Source organism: Xenia sp. Carnegie-2017, unplaced genomic scaffold, assembly GCF_021976095.1.
Source record: "Xenia sp. Carnegie-2017 unplaced genomic scaffold, XeniaSp_v1 HiC_scaffold_23, whole genome shotgun sequence".
Taxonomy (NCBI): Eukaryota; Metazoa; Cnidaria; class Anthozoa; order Malacalcyonacea; family Xeniidae; genus Xenia; species Xenia sp. Carnegie-2017.
In genome coordinates this window covers 14,452,766-14,474,671 of record NW_025813486.1, presented here as the reverse complement: position 1 = coordinate 14,474,671, position 21,906 = coordinate 14,452,766, and the positions used below count along the sequence as shown (strand labels likewise).

The 21,906-nt window shown below is 36.8% G+C and overlaps 1 long non-coding RNA gene across 1 annotated transcript; it reads left to right on the top strand.

The window, feature by feature from the left end:
- Positions 1–175: 175 nt before the first annotated feature.
- LOC124448415 lies at positions 176–21,650 on the top strand. Its single transcript, XR_006949052.1, has 4 exons — positions 176–187; positions 4,016–4,020; positions 10,419–10,426; positions 21,582–21,650. It is a non-coding gene; the product is annotated as an uncharacterized LOC124448415 (long non-coding RNA).
- The last annotated feature ends 256 nt before the right edge of the window (positions 21,651–21,906 follow it).

Genomic DNA, 21,906 nt, shown 5'->3' with positions numbered 1-21,906 from the left:
CCTCAACCACTCTAACATCATTATGCATATTGTCTATAAAACTAAAAATGGTATTAACTTGTTGAAATTGCTTATAGAGATCATGTTTAAGTTTGTTAATGTGTAAGGCTTCTTTAATTTTGAGGGTGAAAGAATAGTTGGCAGTGTCAATAATTGTGAAACAGTTGTTGGTGTATTGTGATTTACAGTTATGTGAGGTGAGGTGTTTAAGATGTGTGACTTTTTATCAACGAAAATGTGCTCCTTCATTCTGCCTTGCATTGTTTTGTGAGTATAGTGACTATTACAAGGCATTTCCCACTGTAGTTATTCTCTTCTGCAAATATAATACTTTTCCTCTCCCTCTTAAGTAAATCTAGAAGTTCACACAAGCAAATACAAACAAGCAGATTGAATTGAATTCACCAAATTCAGCATTCTAGTTCGTTGCACAAATAACAACAATAAATTGTAAAATTCGGCAGTACATATGAGTAGAAGTTTCCAATCCTAATACTGGAGTTGCCCTAGTACGAATGCGAAATACTTTTCCGCATACTGCTCTTGCATAGGAAAAGTTTTCGAGTGTGCAACGCGCAGCCCACGCGATCAAGCTAATATAAACATAATATGTACACTTATTTTTGTTATTTGTTGTGTACATGTGTCGGGCATTACTAAAATAAAAATAAAGGCAAAAGAAACAATTGGTGTGTAGCGCTTAACTTTGCTGAACAAGAAACGACAAGAAAGAAAAGTTCAGCGAGACTTACTAGTTAAAAGTGGGAATTTTAAAACACCAGTGAATAGAAAATGACAGTTGATGTATTGCTCCAGTAGGAATAGCCCCTGCATTTCACAAAAAATTCAGTTTCAAGTATTTTGACATATATGTCGTTTTAGAGATCTCTTTTGCTCCTAAAAGATTCATAATGTAAATACCTTCTCAAACATGTTCCATCTGAGTTGAACTTTCCCAGACAATATGCGTAATCTTGGAAAAACATGAAATTTGTAACACAATTCCAAATGTTTTGACCAGTAATGACGCCACCTTGTTTATACTCTATATCGTGTCAATCGCCCATGGGGTACCTAAGCAATTTGTCTACTACATCTACGTGCACCATTTAGCTACCATGACGTAGTAATATGAATGCAGCTCAGTGTTACTGGATAATGAAACAAACTTTCTGCTAAAAATGTTGACACATAAAAACACCATATATTAACTTAACAATGCCATCATAATCAAAATGAGACTCACAAGTAGCCAGTCTAAGAAGGCTTTAAACTATATTTCTCAATTATCAATGTACATCTGTTGTCTATATTGTCAGCATTAAAGTATTTAATTAATTTAAAGCATTTTGAAACTATAAACATCCAATGTGATATATCTCTTACATTTAGCTTTAATTGAGTGTAAGTCATAATGTGACAAAATATTGAATATTCCAATTTATGACTGATGCACTTGCATCAGTGCCAAGACCCATGGTCATCTATGGCCACTTCAAAGTCTAAGGAAATCATTTTCCAGTAGAAAATGGCAAGACCACGCAACATCCCAAATATGAAGTGATACAAACACCGTACCAATCAACTAAAGACATACACAGCATTACCAAGGAACCAAAACAGGCTACTTTTATAAATCTAATAAGTTCTAGCTCTGAAAATGAAGAATGCACTTTTGATGATAATTATTCAAATTGTGTTAGTTATTTAGTTATGTTAATTAAGTATGCATGCATCATGGTCTTAGGCTCTTATAGCTTAGCATTCTTGTATTCTATATATTTTTACAACAAAATCATTAGGTTATGGGCCCAGGTGCCCTGTAATATTTAGAATACTTCTCTTTTCAATGTGTTTTTCATAAGTTAAACGTGAGTTAAAATCAAATTAGCGACATGGCAGAGATTATGAAGATAGAACACTTTAGCGGGAATAACTACTATGAAAGTACAATATTAAGTTGGTTCTAGTGGAACATAGTTTATGGGGATCATCATAGGAACTGAAACTCCTTTGGCTGAAAGAGCAACTGTGCAAACTAAAAATGCCTTTGAACTCCGATCGGATAAGGTTTATTTAAATTATAGCATTGAGTTTCAATAAGAGCCTACAAGTTCATATCTCCACAACAGTTGAACCTCTAGTTGCTTGAGAAACTCTGCAAAGGCAATTTGAAATCGTAACAATAACACAGATTGTGAGATTGAATTGAAAAGTGTATGCAGCAACCTTGAAACAAGGGATTGACATTATGGATCATTTCACATACATGACGACACGTGCAGAGCAGTTGAGAGAACTTAAAAAAATATCTGAACAAAAATTTGCTCCTGTGGTGTTCAGGAGCGTACCAGAGTCATATGAAAGTTCATATCAAGCTTAAATGCTAGGAAAATAGATGAACGTAACTGGGAAAGTGTCAAACGTTTCCTGATTGAAGAATACATGAAACGAAAAAAGAAAGGAATGAAGTTGAGTCAAGATGCAAGAAGTCAAGAAGCACTATTTTCAAAGAGAGAAAGTCTCCCAGGAAGTGGAAGCTTTCGATATGGCAGAGGTCTTGGAGGACATTATACCAATGGAACAGCCAACACAATCAACAAACACAAAGTAAGGGTCCAAAATGCTTCAAGTGTCAGAAAGTTGGACATATTGCCAGAAACTGTCCACTTAATCATCGGAATCATCAATTAAACATGGCGAAATTTACATCAACAAATGACAATGATGATGTAGCCTTAAATTTTAAGTCAACTAATGTTAAAAGGAGCGATGAGTGGTATTTTGATAGCGGTGCAACAGAGCACATGACATTCCAACAAGATTTACTGATTGATTATATCGAATTTAAGAAAGTATTTAAGATGTATCCAGCAATTTAAGCTGGATTATCACCCACAAGGATGAAGATAGCAACTTGTACTAATTTGTGTCGCAGCTTAGTAAGCATGTGCCAAGTCATAAGCGATGGCTGACAGATAAATAGATGAACTTCTGCCACGCCAACTATTAAATCCCCAGTCACAGAATGAGTTCATCCTTGCTTGAGACAGAATTATAAGTAAAACAAGATAAAACAAATTCCGAAAACGGACATCTTGTTTTCTTGATATTCAAGATAATACAAGGGTTTTAAAACAAAAGATGGTGTAAAATTTCGTCTTTATTCCAAAAACATCTTCAGACTAATGACAGAATTAAGAGGAACCATTGTACAAGAAGTTAAGAGAGCGGGTCATTTTCAGTGATGGCAGATACAACACCAGACAAGGTGCACATAAATAAAATATCTGTTCTTAGATGCGTCAACAAAACCGGAAAGCCAAGTGAAAGACATCTTGATATGAGAGACTGATGATAAGACTGGTTTTGGGCAAGTGCAAGATATTTTATCTGCAATAGAGCAACGTGTACTAAATACTGAGGAATAATGTTTCAGTCGTACGATTTTGCAGCAGCCATGTATAGTCAATTTAATTATCACTCAACAGAAACTATCTGAGATTCTTGATTGGGATGTTCCATATTTATCAAGTCAGGCTCATTTCTGCAATACTGTCATAAAACATTGTTTTGAAGCAAGTGTTATTGTTCGGGAAATATTTGATATACTGCGAGGGCTTTTTGTATTTTTCACTTCCATCACAAAGTAATTTCAACCACTAAAAGAAGAAGTAGATAAGGTCGAAAACTGCCAAATGCTTAGAAACCTATCCAAAACGCAATGCAGTACAAGAGTTGAGACGATTCAAGCTGTGTGGACATCATTTGAAGGGGTTTTGGATGTCCTACAAAAATCAATAATTCCAATAAGACTGACAAACAAACATTTTTGTATTTTCATCTGTCCATGGAAATGGAATTGGAAAATCATCATAATCATCATCGTTGGAAATAAGTTATGATTTGATTGTGCTACTGACAACGAGACAAATTCTCCTTAATTATTATAATTTTTGTTAACCAATCGGCTTAGCAAAATCTTGAGTGATGTTTTGTTGTGAATGGGTTGAAGATATAGTCTGAGTGAGCAATATATGTATGACATAAACATTGCAAGAGAATAAATTTTGTTATTTATCAGGCTTGAGTTGTTGCATCCATTCCACATAATCAAAGGAATATTGCCTAGGCAATGGGCAAGATTCACAAAACGTGGCTCCTCTGACAGGATCAGTGAAATAGTTCGATCAAGAACAAGAATTTGTATTGAAGCAGGTCGAAGCAGGAAGCTGCTGAATTATCTTGCCTTCGCAACGATGGGACAAATTTAATTCTTGCAAGCCCAAATTTCAATTGAAAACGAACGCTGATATTTTACAGATATCGGAATCATGTTGATGTCAAATTGATTAACACAACTTGTTTTATCCATGACAGATGTTTGACTTTAGTAAAACGTCACAAAATGCCTTAAATATTCGAAAATCCTTGTATGTAAACGTTATCTGCCATACATTTCTATAGTAATTTGTACTTCTTGTGGTACCCGGAAGTACATTTTGCATATATAATTAGGCTTCACTTTTGCTACCTATAGAAGCTATATCCAGTCTATGATTAGATCAGTGGGTATAAGAAGCGACTTGGTTTGTACAGATCCCAACTGGGATGAATGTAATTATATTAAGATAATAGAAGCCTTAACCTTGTGGACTAGGCGAAATCCTACATGTGATGGAGAAAAGAAAGAAAATCGAAATCAGCTCTGCGAAAATGTATTCAACACCAAATTGGGTCAGTGTAAATGTGTCTATTGTGATGCAACAGATCACAAATCAACAGACTGCTCAAAGGTAACAGATATCAAAGAAAGAAAACAACTATTGGCAAAAAAACGTGGCTGTTTCAACTGCACTGGAGAAGGGCTTAGACCTGCAGATTGTACCAGTAAAATAACATGTCAACTGATAACCACATTTGCTTCTATGTACATTTTACATGGTTTTGGAGTTCTGTGGCTTATGAGTCAGTTATTATCATTGTCAGCGGTCTTCTGTCTTGGCAGCCACCATGTTTATTAATTAGGTTATGTTTATCGTTGATTAAAGCCTAACTTCATGTCAATGCGTAGTTAATCCTTCACTACAATTTAATCAACGATAATTTCAAGAGGAAATGGATAAAGTCATACGGACAGAGCAGCTAGAAACCGATCCAAACAGTGGAATAGCGGCAAAAGAATGGCTTCATTGGAAACGTACGTTTGAAAACTTCATGGCCGTTTTGCCGAAAGAAGGTTTGGATAAACTTGCAGTATTATCCAATTTCGTCTCCCCAAGCATCTTTCAACACATAGAAGATTGTGAAGATTATAAGACATTGATTGAAACACTTCAGAATCTCTTTATCAAACCGAAAAACGAAGTTTTTGCTCGCCATCTTTTAGCTACTAGGAAACAAGCTCCAACAGAAACACTACACGAATATTTACAAGCCCTGAAGGCACTAAGCAAAGATTGTAACTTCAAGAACATCACAGCAGTACAATATTGTGAAGAGAGCATTAGAGATGCATTTATTGCTGGGTTACAGTCAAATGTTATACGCCAAAGACTTTTGGAAAACAAAACACTCGACTCAAAAACTATGTTAGATCAGGCTAGATCTCTTGAGTTAGCCATGAAGAGTTCTGAGTTGTATTCAACTCCAAATACACTCATCAATGCTGCTGTTCCTGCTGAGTCTTAAAGGTCTGGAGAGGGCCAAGAGAATACTCTTGCTGCTGCAGTCGAAACAACTTCCAGCTGCTATTTCTGTGGCAACAACAGGCACCCACAATCTAAATGTCCTGCAAAGGAAGCTATAGGTGCAAAGTGTCAGAAAAAGGTCACTATGCCAAGGTTTGTCAGAGTAAAGCTACTTTAAAGGTATCAGCATCCATACACTCCCCTATTTAGCCACCACTTCATGTCCTGGGTCTCTATCAAAGTCAACAGCAAATGTCAGCTTAGGAAGATTGAGAGTAAAGGTATTGTTTGACAGTGGCAGCACTGAGAGTTTTGTACACCCAAATCTAGTTGAAAGGGCTGGGCTGACTGTGCAACCAGCTAGTGGAACTGTTTCCATGGCTTCCACTGTCTTGTCAGGAAATGATACAGGTACTTGTACGACTAACCTTGAATACCAGGACCAGAAATAGACCAACCTTTGCTTTTCAGTCCTTCCTGGACTGTGCGCCGATCTCATACTCGGCCTGGACTTCCAGTTACAGCATGAGAGCATTACATTTCAGTATGGGGGCAGCCAACCGCCACTGTCTGTCTGTGGTTTTGGTACCCTCAACATGGACACTGCTGAGCCATTTGCTAACCTAACTGAGAACTGTCGTCCAATTGCAAGCAAATCTCGTCGCTACAGTGAGGATGATTTAAAGTTCATTGATAGAGGTTGAAAGGCTGCTAAAAGAAGGGATCATAGAACCAAGCAACTCCCCTTGGAGAGCAAAAGTCGTTGTGACCAAGGATGATAATCACAAAAAGAGAGTTGCTATCGACTACTCCCAAACTATTAATGGCTTCACTCAACTAGACGCCTTCCCGCTACCAAGGATAAATGACTTGGTAAATGACATTGCACAGTATCGAGTCTTCAGCACAATTGATCTACAAAGTGCATACCATCAGGTTCCCCTCAAAGAGGAAGATAAGCAATACACAGCCTTTGAAGCACGCAACAATCTCTATCAGTTTACACGCCTCCCATTTGGTGTGACAAATGGGGTTGCATGTTTTCAACGTGAGATGGTAAAATTTGTTGAACAGAACAAACTCAATGCAGTATTTCCATACTTGGATAACATCACTAACTGCGGTAAAGACCAACAAGAGCATAATGCAAACTTAAGCAATTTCTTGCTGCAGCAAAGAGGAAGAACATCTGTTACAACGACTCAGAGTGTCTTCTCAACTCAGAAACTGGCTATTCTTGGATATGTAATTGAAGAAGGCGTTATTCGTCCAGATCCAGAAAGGCTAAGCTCTCTGCACAACCTACCAGAGCCTCTGATTCTAAGTCACTCAACAGGTGCCTTGGTCTGTTCTTTTACTACTCTCAGTGGATTCCAGAGTTCTCCAACCGCATTAAGCCACTCTGGAATCCACTCTGGAAACCAATGTCAAATATACGCTGAATCTAAGCCTCGATATCACAAGCCGGAGGAAGTCCTACTTATTAAAGCGACTCAACCCTTCAAAAGAATCAATATTGATTTCAAGGGTCCATTGCCAAGCAACAACGGAAACAAGTTTTTCCTGAACATAGTTGATGAATACTCCAAGTTCCCTGGACGATCTTCGGGTGCATCGATTCCTACTTGGATGACAGAACCAGGTGCTGTACTCCTCAAGCGTCATGTTTGCACAAATAAAACTGATCTGTTAGTCGACGAGGTGGAGCTACTCCAGGCAAACCCTCACTATGCCTTTGTACGTTATCCTGATGGTAGGGAGACCAACTGTGTCAAAGAAGAATCTTGCACCCAAACCTCCATCTACAACTGAATTTCAAATTCAGCCTCACGATCATGTGCCAGAAACCACAGTTGTAAATTCTCCTGCGCAACATGAAGTACCAACAGCTACCAATCAAGCTAAGCATACCTACTACATCTGAACACACCCCTGTGGGGTGCTCTGAGCGAATCAGGCACCCAGTTGAAAGACTTAATCTTTAAAGGACAGGGTGAATGTCGTGATAACGTAGTTGCCAAGGTGTTGCACAACAATGCAGTTGAATCAGCCATAGATTTAATTGCTGTTTCTTGTCCTTTAGTGTTTTAATTCATGGCTTCTACCATTGCCTGCTGAAGATTAAGTTGCTTTCTGGAATGTTGTAGTAAAATACCCTGTCTCTTTTTGAGTAAGGCATTTTTGTCGCTTGTTATCCACAAAATGTTTTGGCTATTTACACAATGCTTTCCTTTTTTCACCAACAAGACGACCTTTGCATTCACCCTCATCAGAGTCAGTTTCCTCACCTGACAATCTAGTTAACATGTCTTTATCATCATTGATGTTAAAACTATCATCAATGACAGCACCATCATCTATAACATGTGTTTCTATTCCAAAATCAAGAGGCTTAGTCTCATCTGATCCACCCCATAACTCATGACAGTCACGCCAAAATTTTGCAATGAGCTGCCCAGCTCCTTATCTTAGCCCATCTTTGAAATCTTTACCATATGACTGTTTTAAAGATTTATATTTGTTTGCAATCCTTCTATAACCGATTCTTATCATGTCTTTATCCTTTTTTACAATACCTTAGTGCACTGCGAGAACAATATAATATGAGTCATAGCAGGGGCGGATCCAGGCTGGTGCAACTGATGCGAGTGCATCAGTCATAAAATTGAATAGTTAATCTTTCACAACATATTATAACTTACAATCAATACGAGCAAAATGCAAGAAATATATCAGATTGGAACGTTTATAGTTTCTAAATTCTTTAAATACCTTAACACTGACAATATATTGACAACAAATGTACATTGATGATTGAGAAATATTGTTAAAAACCTTCGTCCATTGTTTACATGTGAGTATCATTTTGATTACAGCCGCATTATTAAAAAATGCGTCGCTAAATATGGCGTTTTTATGTGTCGAAATTTTTAGCGAAAATTTGTTTCATCATCCAGCTACACTGAGCTGAATTTGTATTACTACGTCACGGTGGCTAGATGGTGAATCACTACGTCACGGTGGGGGAAAAGTGCACCAGTTGGTGCAACAGTCCCGAGTCTCTTTGGCCGAGTGAACCACCTAAACATCACGAATTTCATTGTTTTTTAGCCTACGTCACGGTGGGAAATCGCTGCTGACTGTTGCACTTAAGCCCACGAACACCAAAATTTCATTCTGACTGGTGCACTTGAGCCAGCGTTATAAATCTTCAAACCTTCAAAATTATAATTACATGACTATGGCATTTGGCTTATTTATATCTTGAAGTCACCATGGCTGAAAGTAGGCATATATATGATTTTGGCTCATTGATTCAAGAGAGTAAAACCAGCGAGATTTCTTCTGTAAGAAAGGATTATGAAGCAAGTCTCTGCTGCCATTCCGACTAAAACAGACCTGTTTCGAAAAGGAAAGCTGGCGAGTGATCTTAACGCAGAGTTGATTAGCCCTAACCATATGGGAGATAATTGGCGGGCTTTAAAGTAAGTAGCTTGAAGTGCTTACTATGCTTGACATTGTAATGCATAGCTATAGGTCTATACTTGTATTTATGTAATGCTTATGGCTTACTCTCTTTAATGTTAGGAATATGATGGGAAGGGGCACATGGGGTGTTTATTCCCTGTTGAATTTATTTAAATTTCGAAGCATCCTGACCTGCATTAGCCTATTAAATCGAAATTTACTGTATTCTATTTTACAATGTCAATTTTCAAACTCCATGTCCAATATTGTTGGCTCAATGGAATTTAGCCAGTAGTATAATGCAATGCTTTGGATTTATGCCATAACTAGTGTGCACATAATTATGCATGTTGTTGTGCCAAGTTTATAAAGTGTCATGTAACATAAGATCACAAAACATTTTATTCACAACTATATGTTTGAATTTGGGTAATCCTGCATATTTATACTAGAGATTTCTTCGGATTAAAGTCACTGGTAGAAGTCTCTACGTACTTCCTGGAGAAATCTCCACTCTAATTCTGCTCACATGGATATTGTGATTTCAAAGTTACTTAATATACATAAAAAAATAAGAGCTAATTATTTAATATTAAATTACTTCAGGATATTTTATAGATATATAAATATTCCATGTAATATGTTGTAATATGTGCTCAATGTGACAGACAGAGAGGGAAAATTTTTCATACATTTTGCTTGTTTATAAATACTAGCTTTCTGAGCTATGCAATGTGTTCAATGTAAGAGCTATGCTGGATCAAGCATGTTATTCATTAGAGTTTTTCATTTTCAAATTGCATGCCTAATATTGTCAATTCCCTGAAATTTAGCAAAGAAAACTGTAATTACATATTATTTCAGCCACAAGAATTCCTTATTATTTCTTCCACAACTAGCTTGATAATGACTTTCATATGAAGTTGGAATATTGCTTTGAATCTTCTCTGTTGCTGTTATAACTGGAATCTTGAGTTTACAAGATGATGTTTTTTTGAGTGTATGCTCTCATTTAGCTATTAGGTACGTACTTATACTCCCCTTGAAAGCTGGTGTCATGAATTTGGTTGGGAAAGTATAGCACTGGCATTACCATGCTTAGATTCAATTATCTAAAAAAATATTTATGGATTGTTAAAGGTAACCCAAAAAATTACACTTTAAGCTTGATGAATGTTCCCCTAAAAGGCTTTTCTTTATCAACATAGAGTCAATAGTTATTTCATTCAATAGACTTTCTAATTTTTATTGCTTGTGTAGAACTAGAGGTGATGGTAACTGCGTGAACATTTCTTTGCTATATCTACGTATTTTTTTCTGCTGTTGAAGGAGTGATATTATCAATGAAAGAAGAAGAATAACATTTATCATTACTTGTTGCTTGCTTTTGGTACGATGATTACATTGTGAACATTTCTTTGCTATATCTACGTATCTTTTTCTGCTGTTGAAGGAGTGGTATTATCAATGAAAGAAGAAGAATAACATTTATCATTACTTGTTGCCTGCTCTTGGTACGATGATTACATCGTGAACATTTCTTTGCTATATCTACGTATTGTTTTTTGCTGTTGTTGGACGAGTGGTATCAAGTGTGATTAATGGTCAAAAACTTGTGCTTCATTTGTGAGATATAAAAGGTTTATTTGCGTTTCACGACAAAAATATGTCAAGCTTCTACCTTTTCAAAATCACTCGTGGATTGGAATGATACCTTCCTGATTGTAAGTTTTGGGGAAGGTATGAAACTTGATAAATCTGATAGTGTTAATGAAAATGTTTAAAGGTTAGTGGAATTTTAGATTTTATATCATTGAAATTTGCGAAAAGTTTACAAACTAAGTAAAGCCAAGTTTTTTTAAATTCTGTTGTCAAAACGCAGGAAATCGCATTTCCGACGGTCTAAAATATAAAATTTTCCGGGGGCATCCTCCCAGACCCCCCTACAGAGCTAGCGCCTTTGGCGCTCGCAGTGGTGCATCAGTCACGAAAATTGCTGGATCTGCCCCTGAGTCATAGGCATTGAGTTCTATAAGACCTGGAGGAGAAATGACAACCAAATTACTATAAATTATTAGCGCGTGGCTGCGTGGTCAAAAACAGGCGGAATTTGGTTGTCAAAGTCAGCGGAAAGACGCGGGGCTCATAAAATAAAATTTTTTTCGCCCACCAGGATTTGACAACCACAATTGCGATTATATAAAATATCAATGCCAAGCACAAAAACTTTTAGAAATTTTACTTGCTGCAAACTTGTTTGGTATACGGAGGCTGAAGTAATGCCAAAAAAGGAAAGATTTCATGACACCAGTGAGCAACGTAAGATTGTTTACCATTTAAAGTGGTCAGTGTTTTGTTTTAAGTCATACATGATTCAAGTATGCAGCTGGTTTCTCCAAAAAAATATCTACCAATGTCACTAAATGAGATAGAAACCAAGAGTGAAAGAGTTAAGAAAAGGTTGCTAGGACCAGTGAGTGACCGCAATCACATAATGGAAATTACTGTCAATCAACATGAGTAAAAACTTTGGTATGATGTTAGATATCCTTGTATTACAGCATCAAACGTCAAAAGATGCTTAATAAAACCAACAACAAGTCCTACCAAAGCTATGTCTTATGTTCTTAACTACCATACACCAATTCAAACCAAAACAATGAAGGATGGAATTGAATCAGAAGCTGGCATACTTAAAAAATATGAAGTAATTTCTGTGTGTCATTTTGTTGTTTCTAATGGCATTTGGGTTTACATTGATGAAATTTGTTTTGATGAAGTGTTTTGGAATAAGATTCTTCCTAGACTATGGCAATTTTATTACACCCATGTTTTTCCAGAACTTGTATTTCAAAATATATAATTAATTGTGAAAGGTGGGGCAAAATTGTTCAATTCCCAGCCCAATTGTAATATAAAAGTTGTATTAAATATATTAATTTGTAAGTATGATCATAAATGTTCAAATTTTGTAATTTTATCTTCCTATACGTAGAGTTCTATTTACAATAACACAGACCACAACATTTCATTTTGTCCAAATCTGATACAACTGCTTGAAAAATAATTACATTATTAAAGGCAGCAGGAAATTTGATATACAAACTACTACAATCCATATGTCTGAGGCTATATTCGCAAGAGAAACGGGCATTGAGCGATCAAATATATGCCAGTTTTTTAATCTTTCCATGCACCTTTCTACATGAATTCGTAAACATGCTATTTTCTTGTTATGTTTGCTTTCTTCTACAGTAAATTGAGATTTTCCTTTGAGAAAATGAGGTATAACAAGTGATGACAACTTCTCCTAGTTCATCTTGTATTAAAAACCCTTTATTAGCCATAACAGCATCACCATAATTTAATTTTTCAAGATAACCAGATCTTTTTATTATTTCAGGATCACTAATTGAACCTGAGAAAAGGTCACTGGCAAATGACACAACACCATTTGGTGTAATTTCGACCAAAGCTTTCATTGTGGAGTAAGAATTGTAGCTTGAATAGCAGGCTGCCTTATTGTCCAGGCTGGAGGGTGATTCCATTGTAATTTCAGTGCAGTCAATTATTGACACAACCTCAGGACATAGTTGCTGGAATTGCAAAGGCATAACTGACTGAATGAGTTGTTTGCTAGGCCATTGAATACATAATGGCTCAAGCTCTTGTCTCATGAACCTTATCCAACTTTGCACAATGACAGAAACAGTGGAAAAGCAACCCTAAAACGATGAGCAAAATCTTTTTCTAGTAATCCAAGTCAAAGCCTTAACAGTACCATAGTGAATTCCTGCCACTTTGTTAACTTTTGTTGACGGCCAATTGCTTGCCCAGAATTTGATGTATTGCTGTTTGTTTGTAAAGCTCCAAAATGAATTTTGTGGGTTTTGTCTTTCAATAGGTCAAAGCACATTAGGACATGGCTATAGGTAGGAAAGCCAGTATAAAAAGCAATGTTGTCATTGGACATTTTATAATTATCAAGGTCAAATTGAGGCTCGTTGTTTAATTTAAATGTGAGCACCCGCACTTTATCTTTCAATTGTTTCACTTCATTTTCTAAGACAGATATATTCCTGTTCTTTTGACAAGTCTTTGCCCCTCTGGACTTCAACTTTCCAATCTCTTCACGTAGAGATGAAACATATCTCCTGTTTTGTTGGAATACTTTCCCAGCATTCTGTATGCACAAAAACTGCAGACTTTTAGGATTTGTAATACACGGGTTTCTGTGACTTTCATCATTTTTTTTGCCAATTTCAACAACATTACAATTGGAGTGATGGCAATCACTATCTTCTGTGTATCTTTGCTTTCGTTCATAAAAATATATATCGTTTTTTACAATATCCCTTCTTGCAGCAACTTTCTTCGTCCATGGAAACAGTGATGGCAACTGGTTTGTAAAAGATCTTGCTCTTCCAGGAAAATGTGCACCGCAAATTTTCGTACTAGCAGACAGCAACGTTAAGGTGTCATTCTTGATCAAGATGTGGTACTGTTTCCGAATATTGTGATTGATTGGAATTTGATGAAACGACTGGGAAGGAGAATAACTGCAATTTTTACAACCCTGTTATTACAACAAGGTACGCAACAATTCCACTTTCCCATATTAAAAAGAGGTTTGTTTTATAATTACAGCTATATTTAATTGCCTTACACGATTATTTATGTGTACTGTTTTTGCTTACGAGCTAGTAAAGCAAAGCGTCCCCTCAAATATACCACAATGCAACGTGCGTTGTCAACTAGGCACTAGTCTTCGCAGTGTAATTATCATTTCCGAAACGGCGAATAGGGATGATATTTTTAACTTCCATGAAGTTGTTAATGTTTGGAGGCAAAAAGGAACAGATAATATGATAGGCCGTATTCTATGGTGGATTATTGTTCAGGTTGAGATGCAGAAATTCATGACTAAGTAAAAACAACATAGATGTACTGATATGTACTCACTTAATATGAATCTGCCTGTTTACACCCCGAAAACTTGCAATCAAGAGAGCTAGAGCCATCAAAAATTCGACATTTATTTTCTATATCCACCATATTGTTTTGTGTGAAATTCGCTAAATTTGCTGGCTCATATTAAAAAATCGGTGCTACATAATCATTAAGGATCAATCTATCTAAGTTAATTTGTAATGATATGTTTAGCTATTAATCTTCCATAGCTGCTTGATGGACAAAAAGACTAAAAAATGGAAAAACAATTCTTGAAATTGAATTGCGAAGGAGTCCTTCATCTTTGGTGTATATGATATAACGATAATAAATTGGCACATGAGATTGCGTACTCAGAAACCCCTGGTCGCCATCTAGCTCCTGCTGTACACACTGCTGAGCAGTGCATTCTTAATAGAACATTTCATTGAAATCGTTTATGAAGTTGTCATGTGTATCTTCAGCATCATCGTAATCACTATCATCACACTGCTCCGGCTCTTTTATTGGGCCGTTATCTTCAGAGGCGTAGTTACTGCAGTCAGAACAATGTCAGTACATTGCAAGTCAGACTTCACGCACGAGCATCGAAGATTCTTGCAACCAGCTTTACACTTGCATGTTACGCACTCAATAAGTGTATCTGGAGCAGAAGGTCCAGTTATTCAAAGAATCTCTAACCGAACATTTTTAATGTGCCATCCATGCCTCACAGGAGGTTGAACATTAATGTGCGATTGCAGACAATTCTTCCTGATGGCTGCTTGGTACTTGGCTCTCTTAATGTGCAAAAGAAGGCTATCTGCATTCTGGGGAAGGCATTTGTCAGAATACTTGCCTTGAACTCTTATCACCATAATGAAGACATACACATTTAAAGAAAGTGCTACTTGCTCAGGAAGATCAGATGTCGAACAAAGTACTTTAAATGTTTCGTTAAGCTCAGGTTATCATGAAGTACCTTCCAAGGTTTCCCTTGTCCTTTTCCCGTAAAGGCAATCGTAGGATTGCAGCCTATGCCGAAAAAAGAAATTATACCAATTGTAGATTATTTTTAGCGAATGAGGCTTTTTACTTTTCATTTTATGGTGATGAAGCCTTGTTTTTTTCAACTATGCAAAGAAAAAATTACAAGGTTTTGTGGCTGTTTGTAGTGATACTAATTTCGAATGAACTGGCTGCGATGTGACATCTTCCTCACTTATCTCTGATTCATCTTCGGTAGCATCAGTCTTGTCATTATTGCTAAGAAACCTTCCTGCCATATCACCTTTACACAGGTCTTCAGCATACATTATTTCCTTCTTATTGCGGATTTTCGGAGTAAAGAATACAAGCTGGGGAAACCTGTCTAGAAAACGTTCCTTCAATCGAGAAGTCCTATAGCTTGAAACATCGGCATTCTCGAATCATCTAACTGTTTTGACAAACTTGTCTTTAAGAACATTCATGTAATAGATTCCATGATTTTCTGTGATTGCTTTCTTGATAAATTTGCAAAAATCTGCGAATGACTCTTCATATAAGCATTTGCGACCAGAACTACTTTCATTTGACTTTTTTGCACAGGTAGTATTATAAAGAAATGAGGTGTAGCTTTTTTAGCATTTACTATGACATTTTATTTCCAGAGCATTACATTCCTTGTCTAATATGTGGACCAGAATTCTTCGGTCCTCTTTCCTTGTTTCAGTTTCACGTAGTTTTCCGCCATCTTTCGTTTCTGTGGTAACTAGTTTGTCTAGAACTCGCTTTCTAGTTCCCTGAAAAAAAAATTGTAATTGAACATTCCTCAACATCAGTAAGACAACAAAAAAAATCTTATCGTAGGTAGATTAAGTACAGAACATTACGCTGTTACAAAACAGGTATTGGAATACCTATAAAATACTGGTTTATTTGTTACATTATTTTCCGATTGAGTGACAAAGGACTTTTCTTGCTTGCATATTATAAATATTGGTGGCAAAACTGCTTTATTTCTGACCGGAGGTTTAGAACTGTCATGACAAAACGAAGATGATCGTTGCAGTTTCGTGTGAGGCTCATTTACATCTGTCGACTTATTTTCTTGTATATAGTTTTCATTGACAGTGGCTGCTGAAGCTTCAAACTTTTTCCAGCCCGTCTAATCAGGCCGACATTGGTGAACTTTGCATAGCAATTTCTATGGTACTTTAAGTCTTCACGATACTCAGCCAAAGGACTTTTTAAAGACTGAATTTTTTCATCAAATTTTTGTTCTTTACAGCGATGCCTCTCTGCTCACCATTGTATAGCAACCAAAGCTCGTGACAATGTAAAACTTTTTTCAAAGATGTCTCAGTAAAATCAGTCAATGGCCCATTTTCACCTTTAAAATGGATTACAAATATAGCAATTTTTGCTATATTTTCAGCAGTTTCACAAATAAAACAAGATGGCGACAGGTAAAACTTTAAACAAATACTATGAAACTTTGGAGTACTGAAACACCAAAGATTGCAATTTCAAGAGATGCAAACACTTTAAATCATATTCAGTAAAAATAAGTAGTTTTCTGTGATTTTTATTTAGTCATGAATTTCGGCATTTAGAAATCATTTTTTTGCACATTTTCTTGATACAGAATATGGCCTATGAGTACAAATTGGGCCTCCTAAAATCTCAGCATATTCCTTGTAGATAAAATTTTGAATCGCATCCTGAGCATTTGCTTTTGATCTATTATGAGATTTCAATTTATTTAATGTCTGCCATGGTGTTGCTACATCAGGAAACTGTTCACTTTCATTTTCATCATTAGATAAGATGAATGAAGTAAATTCCTGCATAGGCTCAAGAAAGCATTGTTGATGGCATTAGCTAATATATTTTAGGATGATTAAGAGGATATTCATATTTTTTTGAGCATATAGATATAATGATGTAAAGTCAATATATTTTATCTTTTCATTTTTTATCACTTCATAATATAAACATAAAAGTGATGTTCTACCACCATATGTGTCAGGAGGATATAATGGTAGCAAATTAAAAAATTCCTATTTCTTACTTTTTATTTCACTAATATTTTTGTCTTTTAAATATTCCCATTCCCACATTTCAATTACATTAAAATGATTATCAATTAATTGTTTTGTGAATTGGTTTGTTATCTTAAAAAGTACATTTTTCCTTTTTGGGGGGTATTATAACCATCACTATTAAAGCATTCAGTACAACCATAAAAAAACAAACATGAAATTGATATACCGTATTGTTTTGTGCATAATATTGTCAATATATCACCCTAAAATTTTTCTTTCTCCATTAATTGTGACCAGGGATATACTGGCGGAAAGCAAATTCTTATTATAAATATCAAAGCCCAGCAAAGTCCTTTTAAAAGAGCCATTTAATGCATAAAAAGAAATATTTACTTAGAAGCATAACATTTTGTCTTGACTCTCAAGACATCATCAGACAGTATTAAATTACAAGTATAGAGGGATATATGTATAATAGCTATTCACATAATATTAAGTTACATGGTGGGATGAAAACGTGATAGTAAATATGGGATAAGATGGTATGATGTGGGATATATAGAAACACGAAAGAAAGAAAGAGCAAACTAACACAAACAATCATCGAGTATACTGACATGAGGAAGGACAAAATTAGATTAAAGCAACTGAAGGACAATGGAGGAGAGAGAGGGATGCTGCCCGTCGAATCGACGATGGCTGTCTGCAAGTGTCCATCTATTCATGGACTTTTGATTGCAGACTGCATGCACAGTGAGAAGAGCATGGTTGTGCAGGCCATGTTCTATTGGCTTGGCGAAGCGGTTCCATCTTCAGTGGCACAAATGATCGTGACGACTGTGAAACTACGGGGTTGCAGGGAGAGGCCGTCGACACAGTTAATTCGTGAGCGCCCTTTGCTGGTTTTTTTCCCGTTACGCCGAACACCATTTACCCATGGCTGGGGACTATTTAATCCATAGCTGGACAAACCTCGTCAGGCAGCAGGGCGTGTCCACACGTCGGTGGGCCTGGCCTGTCGTGACTGCGGGGGGTTTGTCGTGACTGCGGAGGTTTCTGTCATGGTTATCTCAGCCTTTGGGCAGTCAAACCCTAACCGCAAGGCAGCGGGTTCCAGTTAACTTAAGGGCGCCGGAAACTCGCCCCTCACCAGAGCACCGTTAGCCAAACACAGGCTGCACCACGAGTAGGTGGGGTTGACTTGACTGACAGAAGCTTTATTATCGTCGGTGGGCCTGGCCTGTCGTGACTGTGGGAGGTTTGTCCTCCGGAGGTTTCTGTCAAGGTTCTGACCCTTAGCCTTTGGGCAGTCAAACCCTAACCGCAAGGCAGCGGGTTCCAGTTAATTTAAGCGCGCCGGAAACTCGCCCCTCGCCAGAGCCCCGTTAGCCGAACACAGGCTGCACCACGAGTAGGTGGGGTTGACTTGACTGACAGAAGCTTTATTATCGCTTGGACATTTGCTGCACTTTTTATGCGCGTCCTTATCAGTCCTTACAACCTAGATAGAAGGAAACTCCATTTATGTAGTATAGACTATTTTTGGACATGATACAATATGTAACATAAAAATATCATCCTGCAATGATGTATATATATATTCGCTTACTGCAAATGCATAGAGCACCCTCGGATTGTGTGGAGACTCTCATAAGAAGTTCACTGCTTTCGCGTAATGCAAAGCTCACCTTCATAGGTTCGAGCCATCTGTTGACTCTACAATACAATCCATACAATGTGTTACCATACATCCTGTGTCTCAAGTGCTGGAGTCACCATTTTAGTATGGTGATAGCCGGGAGGGCACATTGTAATACACCTTAACGTCTTTCAGACCTGGGTGACCACAACTAATATCCCTTGCACAAGGGAAAAGCTAATCGATCGTTTGAAACTGGTTTTACAGGATAATTTTGAGACCACAATGGATCAAATTTCACTTTGTGCTTTGCAGAGCCATCGTACTTTTTACTAGCTTTGCTTGTACTGCATTCTTGTCTTGACTCTGAACCTGAATCTGCATAATCTTCGATGGAACTTATTAGAGAATTTCTATCATCATGGCCTCGTTTTGCGGCAGCCATTTTGTGTTACATAATTATACTAAAAAACGAAAATCAATGTCATGCCCAGTTCCCGGCGCACTGCGGCTACAATATGTTATGCTTTGAATGCTATTCATCGAGTATTTCTTTCCATGCGATGAATAAAAATGAAAAAAAACTGGAGATTTATTATCTTTGTCAGGAGGTCGGGGGAAATGCAGCAAAAGCGGGAGTCTCCCGGCGAAACCAGGAGAATTGGCAGGTCTGGGCTTATAAACAATATTAGGTTGTAAGCTGTCAAAATGTAAAGATATAACTTGCTTCAATTGTAACTAGAAAGAATCAATATTTTCAATGCAACGACTCTTGGATATTCAAACAATGATAATTTCGATTGCAGGCAAGAAAGATTTAAATTTTATGAATTTATTAACTCACTCACTCGGAATTTGCGATGTATGTTGCGAAAAATTGCTAAAGGAGAAATAATATGCACGTTTTGCTTGTATCTTCTACTTAATGGTTAAATTGTTCTCATGATTATTTCTGCCCATCTTCTTAACCGAATAATCTCGAGTTATTAACTTTATTTGCAGTTCACATGCAGCACTTCACATGTTTACTATAATCAGGTCAAATCCGACGACTTTACTAATATCATGTATTCCTGGAGAGAACGATTTAGAAACCAGGTCAGCATACAAGGCGGTGAAACAATTCAGATCAATTAGAAATTGACTCACTATTGACTGTATTAAATTTGTGTCTCATTGAAACCCAAATAAACAGATTGCATTTATCGAGCATGCATCCAGTGAGTCAAAAAGTCTGCAAATGATTGTTTTGTGTCTTGAATGGCAAAAAGATTAATACGCTTTTCTCTTTTACAAACACCAATGTTGGAATGTTAGTAAGAAGATATATGGCTGAATAAAGCTCATAAAATTAATGAAATTTTTCGAAATACAGTGAAAATTTTAGTGTCATATTATGTGAAAGGTTAGCTAGCTAATTGGTGCTAAATTTTTTAATATAGGAGCTTTCAGAAACACAGGAAATCGCGTTTACGAGCTTTTAAAATTCAAAGTTTTCCTGGGGAGCATGCCCTCGTATCCCTTGCAGGCTCGCGCCTTCGTTGGCAATGAAATGTTTGGCAATGTGATGATTTTTACTGTTTTGTTGCTGTTCTTGTTACTTTAGTCGGTTTGTTTTTTGTTTGGTATCCTGTTTGTTGCATTTTGTTTTCTTGGCACCTTCAATGTTACAATGGGTGTTGATTCTGTTAAAAAGTGTTTGTATGCAGCTTCTTTTGCATTGTGAGGGATAATTACTGTTGAAATCGAGTATTTGGTCTGTGTGGGTAGTTTTGTGGTATACTTGTGTGTGTAGTGTACCGTCATCTGTTCTGGTCAGAAGAGTAAGTTGTTTGTCATGTTTTTCGTCTTTAGTAAAGATTATGTTCTTTGTGGTATTGTTTATGGTGTGTAAGATTTGTTCTGTTTTCTCTTTCTCGACTATGGCAAAGATGTTGTCAACATATCTTTTCCATAGTCTGATGTTTGTGTTGTTTGTGAATTATTTCGAGATGTTGCATGACGACTTGTGCAAGGAAAGTGAATAGTGGTGACTCTATTGGTGTGCCTAAAAATTGTCTGTAGTATGTGTTTTGGAAGGAGAATTCAGTGGAGATGCAGAGGTTGAGTAAGTCTAGGATGTCATTTTTGTCTAGTTGTGTTGTAGCTTGCCAAGTTTTGCCGTTTGTGAGTAGTTCATTTGTAATTTGTTTGGCTATATCTGGTGGTATAGATGTGAAGAGTGATGTAACGTCATAGGAAATCATAGTTTTGTCTGGTTGTAGTTCAATTGTGTCAATGATGGCAAACGTGGTGGCATTTTTGATGGTGTGTGGTTAATTTTTAATTAATAGATAGAAAATAATATAAAGATAGTTTTGATAGTTCATACATGGGTGATGCTGAAAGAGATGCGATAGGTCAAAGTGGGTGGTATTCGTTGTCGATTTTTGGTAGTCTAGAATTTGGTAGTCTAGAATTATGGAAGTCAGATTCTTCCATAATTGTTTTCAGTTAGTTTCTTTTTCTCTTTCATTTGTTTCAATTACTGGTTGATGCGGTTGGTGGTGATTTTGCTGGGGTCTGCGTGGAGAGGTTTGTAGGTGGTGGTGTCTTGTAGAACGATTGGTTTGGTTTCACCAAACATAAAGACAAAACAACAATTTATGATACAACTGACGCCATCTACATGATACCATGTAAAGACTGTTTAAAGCAATACATAGGACAAACATCAAAGAAAATCGAAACAGGACTCACAGAACACAAAAACGCCATAAAACAATGACTGGACAGAAACGAAAGTACTCAGATGCGCACTAACAAAACAATCACATGAATTCAAAGAAGCTTGGTACGGTGAAGACAATGACACAATAAACAGACATATTGACATACCTGTCATATATTCTCAACTAAAGAAAGTGGTGAACATCTCCATTTGAAACTGCTGTGCTTATTGTGAGCTTATTTGTAAAAAGTAGTAAATGCTACAGCCATATTCAATGTTCATGCCTACACTATGTAGTTTACATATTTATCAGATTTATGGAATAGATGGAAACAACAATTCGAGCTTTATCTGGTAGCTACAGAATCACACGAGAAAACAGAAGAGATCAAGACGTCAATTTTACTAACATGTATCGGGAAGCACGGCATAGAGATCTAC